The sequence below is a fragment of the Embiotoca jacksoni genome, unplaced genomic scaffold (assembly GCF_022577435.1).
Source record: "Embiotoca jacksoni isolate LCO1_2020_lvr unplaced genomic scaffold, fEmbJac1.0.p SCAF_1, whole genome shotgun sequence".
In the NCBI taxonomy this organism is placed as follows: Eukaryota; Metazoa; Chordata; class Actinopteri; family Embiotocidae; genus Embiotoca; species Embiotoca jacksoni.
The window spans coordinates 12,893,917-12,906,507 of record NW_027185229.1 but is presented as its reverse complement, the minus strand read 5'-3'; positions in this window follow the sequence as shown (position 1 = coordinate 12,906,507).

The window sequence follows — 12,591 nt, the reverse complement described above, 5'->3', positions numbered from 1 at the left end:
ATTTCCCTCACAGAGCGAGAGAGAAAGCGAGAGAGACGGGGAGGGATGAGAAGAAAAGGACAGGGGGGAACAAAAAGCGATGAAGAGACGAAAGCTTTAGAAAAGCTTTAGACTCACAAAGTAGGGCTTTTTTTTTTTTTTTTTTTTTTTCTAAAGACCACAGGGGAGTTGGCTTTGTGCCTGTAAAATTCAATTTACCTTCTCACAGATGGGCTATACTGCTGCTGGTATTGAGGTGCACAACTCATAAGCCGCTCTGAATCTGTCTGTGTATGTGTATGTCGCTCCTTGTACTGCATGTGCACCCATGAATATGTGCGCGCATGCATACGCAGGTGCTTGTGTGTGTGTGTGTGTGTGTGTGTGTGTGTGTGTGTGTGTGTGCGTAAACCGGGTAAAGCAGCAGTGTAAGCCACCCTAGTGTGAACCTGGGCTTTCTCTTGGAGCTCTGTCTCGCTCCAGTCGCTTTTCTGCATCACATTACCTCTCCAACTCCACCCACCCGGCACCACAGAGGGAGGGTTGAAAAAAAAACCCCATCAAAGACGTCCAAGAAGACTTTTGGAGCAACTTGAATTGCTGGGATGTGACTTCTTTGTTGACTTAAAGAAGAACAGTCAATACTGTGTTGTTTTTGGAGAGACGGGCCTGTTGTTAACATCCCTGTTTCTCCCGGGTGCGGTGCTGAACTTGAGCAAACACCATGTTGAGTGATGATAATAATATGCTGTGTCAGCGGAACATCCAGTTCCACTTTGTATGCAGCCATACTTCTTTAAAGTGCAGCAACGTTTTCTCACAAAATCAATTCCTCTCAAAACCGAGCTATTTGGTTTGGGGCGAGCAGCAGAAAACATCTGGATTAAATGCTTATTTGCACTGACTTCAAGAAAAATAAAAGTGGGACACTTGCAGATGATGTAGAAAAGGTAGTTCTGGGGATATCCCTTCCTAGCCAAGTTTCTGCTTCTACTGTATTCGCATGTGTGAAGGTAATAGAGCAAATCTTTCCAATAGTGAATAACAGGCCATGTGTGAATAGCCCCAAAAGGTCAGTTGAGGTATTTTCAGAATCCTCAAAGACAACACAAAATGTTCACTCCATCGAATGATGACATTTTTTGAACCCGTTTCTAAAGTTGCAGCTCTATTTCCAAATTCAGACAAGAAAGCAACCAGACGCTACTTTGACTGATAGTTTAGTCGTGATTGAGAATAAAGGTCAAAACAGAATTTATTTCATGCAGCAAATTAAATATCTTTTTTTTTTATCTTGAGAAAACTAAGTTAGAAGAGTTTTTAAGGAATCTGAAGATGTCTTCACAACAACTAGGACATGGGTGGTTAATTAACATTGTGACCTAAATGTAAATGTTAAACCCCACCCATCCGAGTACAGATACAGATTATTTAGTTGGTTTAACTCGTTCTTTTATGTAGTGGTGAGAGAATGGACCCAAATGCAGCACACACAGCAGATGACTTAATATACAGACCATTTTATTAACATACAGAACAGGGAAAACAGTCCAGGGAATCGTGCACGAGCACAGAGCAAAGTCCTGAATGACTGGAAGCCAACAGCAGTCACTACCCACTTCCGGGGTTGGGGCAGGAACTTGGACAGAGTCCGGAGAGGGAGAATGTCAGAGTGCCTGTGAGGATTCCTGTCTGGCCCTAGTCTGTCTCCCTCTATTTTGTCCCCAATCACCTCTCCTCATGTGTGCTGTCATTCCCCTGTCTGTTTGTTATTGTTTTGGCATGTGCTTTGTGTTTTGTTCTGTGTCCTCCTCTCCCCGCCTCCGAACACCTCCCATGGCCACGCCCCTGATCAGCCTGCAAAGCTGCAGACTATCCAGCTGATCACCACCTGCAGGTGGACACATCGGTTGCTCATCACACTAAATCACCTTCTGACACTATATCAACCCTGGTCCTGCAGTCCTGGGTTGTTGGTCCATACCATCATCTATGTCCACTCACCGGCAACTTGTCGCCAGTACTACCAGCCGTCCGTTCCTGTTCCGTCGACGTGCTGTGGATTTCCACACTTCATCCTGCCTGCTACCCTGTGTCGGACCTCGGGAATCCACATGGTGGATCCAGCCTGCCCTCTTGTGTCGGACCTCGGGGAGACCACACAATTTATCCAGTCTGCTGCCCTCTTGTCTACGGCCCCACCTGATCCTGCCCAGACCAGAGCTGAGTGCGTGGTCGCACCAGCTGGCCCCCCCACCTCCCGGTCAGAGTTCGGTGGAGTTTCCCTCCCGACTTGGGAGGTGGAACGAGAGCGGGGAAGAGACATTAGGCACCTGGCCACCTGTAAAATAAAGATCGTTTTTGTACCTAAACTTTGAGTCTGTGTCTGCGTTTGGGTCCAGTCCAGCCACACCGCATAGCAGAATGGACCGACCAGTTATGGACCCAGCGGACACGGGCTCAGTCCAGAAAGACCCTGGTCTTGGATCATCCCCTGCCACTGCCCCAAAGTCCAGCCAACAGGCTCTGCCACGCTCTCCATCCCCTGAAACCTACTTCGCAGACGACCTCTTGTTGGTGAGGTCCGTCATGGGAAGATTTTATTCCGATGTTCTGGACCCTGACCTTAACTACCACTTTGCTGGGTCTCTGATTGATGGAGTCGGTAGTGAGAGAACGGCCCTGGCTGACAGCTATTCCATCTGTTTTTAAGACTTTCAATAATATGTCCAAACTACGGAAATGCGTGGAGGGGTTTCTTGACCATAGGAGTGGCCCGGTCTTGACCCTGCTGCTCTGCAGCAGTACATGTGTCGGGCAGCCGCGGACTTAATTGCATCACTGCCCAAGTCAGCCTCTGTATCTTCAGCCCTGGCAGCCACGATGACGGACTCTCTAGCCCCCGCAGCCGCCACGGACTCCCTTCTGTTTCCTGATTCTGGGTGGGTCGCCGACGCCGGGACACTAGCTTCTGGTTGGGTCGAAGATGCCGTCCCTCCTGTTCCTGTCTCCGAGGACCGACGCTGAGCAGGAGGGCTGGACACCCGGTGATCTCCGTGGACCGACGCAGGGCAGCAGGCACGGTCGACTGTGTGGTTTCCTGTGGACCGACACAGGATTGCCAAGGCACGGCTTCTACTCACAGGTGATTTCCGTGGATCCACACTGGATGGCTGGTAAGCACGCTGGTAGCAACTGCAGCAGGCAGAGGACAGAATCAAAACTGCAGAAGGGTGCACTAGAGGGTGAAGCGTGGTACCAGGTGATCTGATGGAACGGACAGACGAAGGTGGAGTGCAGAATCGGGGTTGATATACTGCCAGGTGGTGATTAGTGGAATGAGTCACAGCTGATTAGAGGTGTGGTAGTGGGGGGGTGTCTGGAGGCAGGCAGTGGATGAATCCACACCCTCCAGGCACAGACTAAAACATAGAGCACAGGATGGACAAAAACAAACAGAGTAAGGAACAGGAAACATGATGAAAAAGGTGATGGGGGAGAACAAAGGGGAAAAAAAACAGAGGGAAAGGTGGTGATCCTGACGGATACAGATGATGGTGTACTCGCTCATCCGTAGCTGCAATACCACCGGGTGCTGCTAAAGGTTGGCTCCAAAAAGCCTCCAGCTCCATAAACTCCCATTCAACTAATCTCATAAAGTTCTTGGTCAATACAATTTCTCCAGGAGTTATCTCAGTTTTGTTAGCTAAAGTCACTCCTTGTTTGTTTTCTGAAAATAATCCTTCAAAAAGTTTTATTTTGGATTCTGTTGGATTGACAGGCCTGTGGTGCAGTCAGGTTACGGCCATTGGTGGGGCAGGACGTAGTATCGCCGGGTTTCCAATCCGATTGAGTCAAATCCCCCGCTCGCTCCCCCACAGCTCGCCCAAATGTGGTCACTACTGCCTCCAAACCGCTCAGTGCCAGCAAAAGGGCGGTGACCAAATTCCGAACTCGAGGCATCGTTTCCATGGTCGTTTCCAAACCAATGGGCGATGTCACTGCTGGTTGCCACTTGGAGTAGATCGTTGTAAAGATACAACTTTTTCACAAAACATCCCCAGCCCTTAACGGAGCTCCTAAGGTGAAAAACTGTTAGGAGCAGGGAGGAGGACATTTAAGGGGTTTACAAATTTCTTAAGCAGAGAAGAAAATTGGGAAGTACAACAAAGTAAGAGAAATATTCTTCAATTGCTAAATGACTGCAAGCTAATGAAACAGTTATTTAATGAGTTGCGAGTTAATGAAACGTGACAAATTATTGTAATTCCTTGTTGTTAGGATGTCCAAATTACTCATTAAAAACCCTGCAGTTGATCCAAAATGTTGTAGCAAGAGTACTGTCTTTTTCTGCCTCAGCTCTCCCCTGACCCCAACAGGTCAAGGCAGATGGCCGCCCACCACTGAGCCTCGTTCTGTCGGAGGTTTCTTCCTGTTAAGAGGGAGTTTTTCCTTCCCTCTGTTGGAGGTTTTTCTCCCTTAAAGGGGATTTTTCCCTCCTAGCTTATGTGGGAATTGTTGAATTGTTGTGTTTCTCTTTATAACGTTGCAAAGTTCTGCTGTAAGGACTTTAATGTGTTAAGTTCCATGAAATAATTTGTGTTGTGATTTGGCGCTATATGAATAAGATTTAATCCTGATGGGACTAGCTCAGGGGGCCACACTTCTGCAAACCATTCTCCCTAATAGTGTCCCCACAAGCCTTTGGATTGCTGCGTCAGTGAATAGTTGGAGGGAAGTTACTGATGTCTTATGGTCGTGGTAGAGAAAAGAGATTTCATTACAGTCATCAGGAAGGGCTTTCCAAAAAGCCAGATCTGACATGCAGCCCTTGTCAAGGGTAACCGGGTCGAGAAGGTTTTTGGTGATTGAGGTGAGATCTAGGGAGGCCGGAAAGAAAGTATCTCCCCTGATGTAGGATGCACACGGCGAAATTGAAATAGCCAAGGAAGGAGAATGGGTCACATTTAGTGATGCAAATTTTGGAGTGGGAAGGAATTGAGGAATTAATGCATTTTTTTTTCTAAAGGTGTCCAGCATAATGCAGAGAAACTCTGAGCAAGCGGAGGGACCAATTACTTTTTCAGCAGACAGGAGGACGCCGAGAGATTGAAAAAGGAGATGAGTTTGGACAGTGTGGGACTTGGATTCGGAGATAGGAAATCGACAAGCAAAAAATATTCAAGATGATGGAGAACGAATGGGAAGTGGATCTTGTTTAGCAGGATCCAGCACACGGCTTCTGAGAGGGAATTGAAAATGTGGGGACTGCTATGACAACCAAATGTGAAGGTCGAATTGGTTTTCCCATTTTGCTTCGAACATACGCCCCTGGGAAGGACCAAGCTAGCTAGCTTGTTTGCCAAGCCAGGCTCTGTACCCAGCAATTTTGATAAGCTTGATGGTGTCATCAATTGTTGTGTTGTGGAGAGAGAGTATCTCGCCTGGATTCATGGCGTTAACACCGGGGCATGGGCCATTGTGAAGTACGGACATGTCAAGGATAAGCCTCTTCCTTCCTGAATATTTGAGTGGCTACTCCAGGTGGGTTTGTGCAGAAGACCTGAAAAAGAAGACACTTACAGGTGCCGATCATTAAGTCTTTACTAACCTCTTTGTCTAAAAGAGTAGAGACTATTTCTGGCTCATTAAGAGCTGACTGAAGATTTTGGGAAACATAGGTGCTAGTGAGAGGCGCGAAGTCCTTGTCCCGAAATCCCTAATAAAGACCTGTGAGTAACTAGTACATAAAATCGGGGAATGGCTCCTGGTTGGGAGCAGAATGCAATACTGCAATAGACCAAAAAAGGATTGGCCTTATACGATAGTCATGGAATTAGATGACTGACTGAATCATACCTTATAATTAACATCCTATGTGATGTTATGATACTGCAAATTTCTACTCAGTAAATTTCCATCTCAACAACTAAGTAATGGCATAGTTGGCTGACAATGCAATCTTTAATCTAAAAAAGAAAAATGGAGAAGTGTCAATACAGCAAAAAGTGTTCACTCACGATATATCCTTCCAGTGAAATTTTCTGCAGTGATTTGAAAACCTCTTTGCCATGTAATTTATCCCATTTGCCATATTTCTAACTAAAACTTGTTTGCAGTTTTATGTCTGACTGATATACTGAGTTTTGAAATACTGTATCCTGTATGTGTATCGCTGTTTTTGAAACACTGTTTCCTATGACATTTTTCAGACAGTGACTTGAAGACCCCTTTGCCACAGTTCTTATTAAGAAACTTATTTGTAATGCAGTTTTATGTCTTACTCGTATACTGAGATTTGAAATACTGTGTCCTGTAAATTTCCCCATAGAAAGTGACTTGAAACCCCTTTTGCCTTGTAATTTATCCTAATTCCCATAGTTCTGACAAATAAACTTGTTTGTATAGTCCTAGTTTGAGCAGTGGCACTGTGTCACAACTCCATATCTTTTCAGATGGGTGAATAGTTTGCACCATTATATAAATGAATTTGTGCTGTAGCCTTGTTTAGAGTTGACTCTTACTGAAAATGTTCTTGTTCTTTCTGAATGTTTAGGAATCAATGATGTGATGGGCAATAAGTGTTACTCGGAACATTTTCATCCTTCTTTTTACCAGGCCCACTGATGCGTTGCCTGCATTTAAAGGCCTGACTCAGTGAAGCCTCAGCGGGGGTGAGAGTGTGGCACGAGAGATGAGGAACGTGACGAACCGAGAGCAGAGGGAAAAGACATGACATGGTTTTCTGGAGGATCTGAGGGGGAAGAACCTCAAATAGAAACCTGAAAGCGAAGTTTGATTTCTACAAACAACTTTCCCCAGAATCTTGGCTAAAATAAACTTTACCTACCTATCTTCTGGAGCGTACCGGGCTCAAGTCGACTTGAAAGGCTTAACTTTAGCAGCAACAAACAGCCCTGAAAAGTCTACCCCCATTGGAGACTTAATCTCCGCCCAGGATTACTCGGGAGAAAAAAAGTCAACACAATAATGGAAAGGTTGAAAGAGTCCAGCTGAACCCTCACCTGTCTAAATCTGAGGGAAGTTGTTAAACACCGAATGAGGCCAGACAATACTCACCAGACCAACTGTTAATTAAGGCTACAAAAATACAAGCCTAACAAATCAGTTTTCCGATCCCGTTTTGAATTTCTCCCGGACAAGCTCCCAAATATATTACTTCCCCCGGAGTGGCTCAGAATTGTGAGGAGCAACATAGTAAAAAGACAACCCGGGGAAAATATAAAGAAGCTGAAAAACCAATCATAAGTAAAACCTTTTAATAAAAGCGATAGCTTAAAGACAAACAGCCAGAGGCACTGTAAAACAAAAGATCTATCTAATACAACAAAAAAAAGGACAACTGGTAACCTCTGTTGCTGACAAAATCAACTTAAACACAAAGAAGAACAGCCTCTCCAGTACAGGGAGTAAGTGAACAACTCCAGTCCACAAAGGGACCCATGGGCTGCCACAACTCGCACATCTTGGAGTCAGATGGCCGACTGGCAACCATTGTATGCCGCTCCAGGCTTTTAAACTTAGCCCCTGATGAGCAATCACAGTCAGGTGTTGCCAATCACCCAGCTGAGAGGAGGAGGTACCTGGAGAGCGCACACGCTGACACAGCTGAAATGCGCGTCTCAGGGGGCACTGTGGTTACTCTTATCCGTTAATGTGGACGCCTAAATAAAATGACGGCATGGAGCAACAGGTAGTGATGGTGAGATGAAGCCTCATGAGGCATTGAACCACTTCAGCCAATTGGTTCAAGAAAGGGTTCATTTCTCGGAGCTTCATGTGCACACGAAACCACCTACTGGCCAAGTGTATAATCACAGGCAGCTGTATCTGAACCACATAATGTGATGCATTGAATTTTTGTGTCTGTTATGGCTGTTGGGAATGACTATGAATTACAAAAATGTATGACCAAATAATTTCTGTACATAAATTATCACATATGTGCATAATAAAACATTGTTTGAATGTATTCTGTGTGTGTAAATTTTCCCAAAATGGTAGTATCATATGATATGGCAGGTTGTGTAATAATGTTTTTCTGTCACTTTAGGAAAATGGCATGGGCTTAAGCAGGCAGAGGACAGTGAAAGTGCTTGTGGAACTAGGAAGAGGGGACTGAATATGCTTGTGTAACTTGGACAATGATGTACAGGACAGGGGACATTTTATTCATTTTTATTCAGAAATAACAGTTTCTCAACAGTTTTTGGTTTTGTTGATGTCCACATGTCAGAAGTAAGGCTAACAACAGCCACCTTTTCCACTTTAGCCTTAGCCTTCTCCTTAGCTGACTCATACTTGGCCTCCACCATGGCCTTCAGAGCCTAAAGGAAAAAATATATAGTGCTGAACTGTGAGACACAATAAAGTATTCATTTGTTTCATGCATGCACCCATACATACCTGCCTTGTAGGGGGAACATAATTAGGATCCAGTTTGGACACAAATGCCCTGAATCCAACATCATCCACAATACTGAAGGGCTGTGTGTCCTTCACTATCATGGAGACGAGGGCTTCATCCAGCTCTTGTTTTCTGGTGGCTGGTTAAAAGAGAATAAATACAGTGTCTGTTACCTGTCTTTATTTGCACAATAAACAAAAGTGAACAGGGAAAAATTGTGATGGTGCATTTGTAATATTGTAATGACTTACCTTGGCTGGGTGAAGCTCCAGTTTCCTCCTTATTCTCATGCAAGGCACGGTAATGCCTCAGCATGGATGAGGTGTTGTTATTGTACCCCAACTCCTTGGAGCACAATAAACACCTCACCTTTGAATAAAATAAGAAACTGTGAAAAATACAGTTCTTGATAAGCAAACCTAATGTGTCTGAAATAGAGTTAGATTTAGCTTACCTTATTAGGAGTTATTAAATCAAAGTGTTCCCACACAGGGGAAATCCTCCTCTTCCTAGCTGGCTCCATCTTATCACCTATCCTTCTCTCCTCACTCTCCTAAATCTCCAAACTATCTCTCTCTCTCTCTCTCTCTCTCTAAACTCTCCAAACTATATAAACACGATCCAAACTATCCAAACTCTCAACTGACCGCAACTCTCCACCAACAACCCACATTTTGAATGGAGCCTGAGGGGTTTATATTGCTGTCAAACCTCCTGGCAAAATCTGAACCACTTCCTGAAGCAGTCACGTGGTACAGCCGGGCAGCGAGGCTTCGGACGTCATCATTTTTGGCTCCTCCCCTAAATGAAACAAGCCTCGACATGCGCTTCGAGGAAACGCCCCCTCCATTACTCGACACACGCTTCGAAGCGTCGGCACATCTCGTAACATCACTAGCAACAGGTAACGCACGGGCCTTGGGTGCCGATAACAAAATCTTTAATATTGATTGATAATTTAGCTTTCCAATATTTGCTTTCTCCAAATTTCCCAGAGACAGCTGATAATTTAATGGCCCACATGAATGTTTTTGACTAAAATGCACATGAATCTGCCACAAATTCCACTTAGGACTTGCACACTAGTGTGAGGATTCCTGTCTGATCCTAGTGTGTTTCCCTCTATTTTGTCCCCGATCACCTCTCCTCATCTGTGCTGTCATTTCCCTGTCTGTTTGTGATTGTTTGCCATGTGCTTGTGTTTTGTTTTGTGTTCCTCCACAGTACCCTCCTCCGAGCTCCGCCCTGTGACGGGCCTCGTTCAGTCAGCACAGCTGTACCTCATCTCCATTGATCACCTCCAGCTGGATTAAATAACCCGGTCTTCAGTCAACTCGCCGTCAGTCCGTCCGTCCACCTACCCGACATCACGTCCCGTAAGTCTGTTCTATCGTTGTTCTCGAGAAACTCCAGTTCTGACTCCGGTCTGTTTCCTATTCCGTTTCCTGTTTCCTGCCGTTCAGCGTCGAGCCTCGGGCATTCACCTGAATGAAGAAGATACCAGATCGTTCCATGGAGATCATCTGCTGCAATCTTGGCAATCCTGTGTCGAGCTTCGAGTGTCACACAGTCGACCCTGCCTTTCCGTCCAGGGTCGAGCCTCGGTTATCACCTGTACGAAGAAGCCTTCCAGTTTGTTCCTCGGAGATCAGCTGTCGAAGGTTTGGCCATCCTGTGTAGATCCTTGGGTGTCACACAGTTGATCCTGGCAATCGGCTGCGCTGGTGGAGAACCTCGGGATTCTCACCAAGCCACGTCAGCCTGCCGCTTGCTGTGGAGAAGCCTCGGGATTCCCCAGTGAAGCTCCGCCCACCCTGCTACGATCCGGCTCGGATCGGAGTAGCTCATACATGCCCATTTGGACTTCAGAGACTGGTTGTGTTGGGGATCACAGAAGTCCACATTGTGGACGAAGTTTCTCCTCTGTGCCACAGTGGAGATCAGAGGAGGAGGAGTTTTCTTCCTCTCTATTTGACTCAGACTTTTGGTGTGTTTTCCTGTTTGCTCTCACTGCCTGGGAGAAATAAATACCTGGTTCCAAAGAGACTTTGCTGTGTGTCTGCATTTGGGTCCGTTTATCAACACGCCACATAACAACTAGGATGCTGGCTCATTAAAGAAACAAATTAAATCAGTGAGGTTCGTCCTATAAATTGCCTATAAGGTAAAGTGAGGTTTGTAAATGAGGGGCACATAAACAATAATTAAGTAAATATTTAATTTATTGACCCACAGTCCAATCATTTAGCTTCAAGGTGTTTATGGGACTTTGATTCACCATTTGCCTTGATTGGAACTTCAAAAATACAGAACAGCTGTTTTGAAAGAAGCCGAATCACTGAGACTGCACCATATCACTCACTCATCTGATACTCATATTTTACCAGTGGTTTGATTTAATGATATCTTTGTACTCTTTTTATTTTTTTTTATTTTTTAGACAGTCCTGCTGCACGACAACAGGCTTGGACATTTGTTTAACCCTTTATAACCTTGGGGTCCCTGTACCAGGACCAGGTTATTAAAATGCCACCTGTCGCATTTCAAAGCTTATTGAACGGGGAATGTTCACCAAAGAGGCAGCCTAGTATCAGTTTCACAGTACACAAAATAATGCAGAATAACACCGCAAGGGTCAACTGACTCAACATCTGGAAAACATCTCACTACTTCACAGGATTCCATCCTTACACTATACATGCACTGTACTTTGGCAACATCATAAGATTAGATATGATTGGAATGGATGCAGTATTGCTTCACTTCTGTTTCATTAAAAATGTAGAGTTTGCATCTTCTTTACCATCAGTTTTTACTGACTTCTTGTTATAAAACTGTTATTTATACTCTATTTTACAGTTTAATTGGTCTGAAGTAAAAATGTCAGCTTTTCAGATGTCACTGGTGATGGAGACGAGGAGACTTATTGATTTTCAAAACTCTCCCACGTGTCTTTTATCCATGGAGCACTAAGTTTGCAGTTGTGGATCTGTCACAGACTGAATTGTGTTTTTTTCCCTCCGGTGGAAATTTTAGAAAATAGTAAAGGGTTTAAGGGATTAAATAATGACAACATATTTTGTCCTGACAGGCAACCTTGCGTAGTCTTGTTAACATTGACTGTCAAAGGTAAACGTTATGGGATGGGGGTTGGTTAAAGGGCATCACATCAGGCTGTGGTCTGCATTTTGTGTTTGACCAAAAGTAGTGTTGTTTTCTTTAACTCACAAACCTGAATTAGTCATCTGGGGGCAGCAGAAACAAACCTTAGACACAATTTTAACATATTATTATCCCCTTATAATGTTGAAATTTATCACGTGTTAGTGAGCAACAGACCAACAGATATGGAGCACCATTATCATTCATTTGGACTCATGTTACTGTCCACCTGATAAATTCTGAAGGAAAAATCTGCCTAAATGCTGCACTATGTTCACTTGCTAATTGCAAACTTTGCCGAAATTCAAAGCATGAGCTGAGGGAATCTGCAGAGTCGGGTAATAGTACTCTGGTTTAAAGCTACATTAATCACCTTTCACTTGCATAAATCAAAGTTAGTTAAAGCTGCTATTATCAATATATATATATATATATATATATATATATATATATATATATATCTGTATTAATAACCGACTAAATGAGTTATTTCATGTGCATGTGTTCAACGGAGCGAACGGTGCCACACATACAGAAGCCCACTGTTCAAAACTTTTGGCCAGTAAAACTAAATTGAAGAATGAGGTGGAAAACAATCAGATCCCTCCCTAATGGTGAAGCATGATGAATAAGAATTTATAGCAATTAACATTTTTGCACCATACTACACACTTACAGAGGAGAGAAGAATAAATCCAACAGAGACCTGCTGGATTTAATTTAGAATTCCAGTTTATTCACCTGTTCTGCCAGTATACTGGGAGCAGATTGAAGAAAACCTCATCCACTGAGTCCACAGACATTTTTGATGTTATTGGTGAAGCAGGGACACCAAATGGTAGCTTGCAGTACTACAACTGCATCAGTCATCAGATCTTCACTTTGACATCGATGCAGTTGGGCTGATTTAAATTCTTGGTGGCTCAGGTCAGATAAATCAACCACAAACCAAACCTATCTGTCTTGACACAATCAACCAGCTTTTATCATTCTGATGAATTGTGTGCATGTGTATGTGTGTT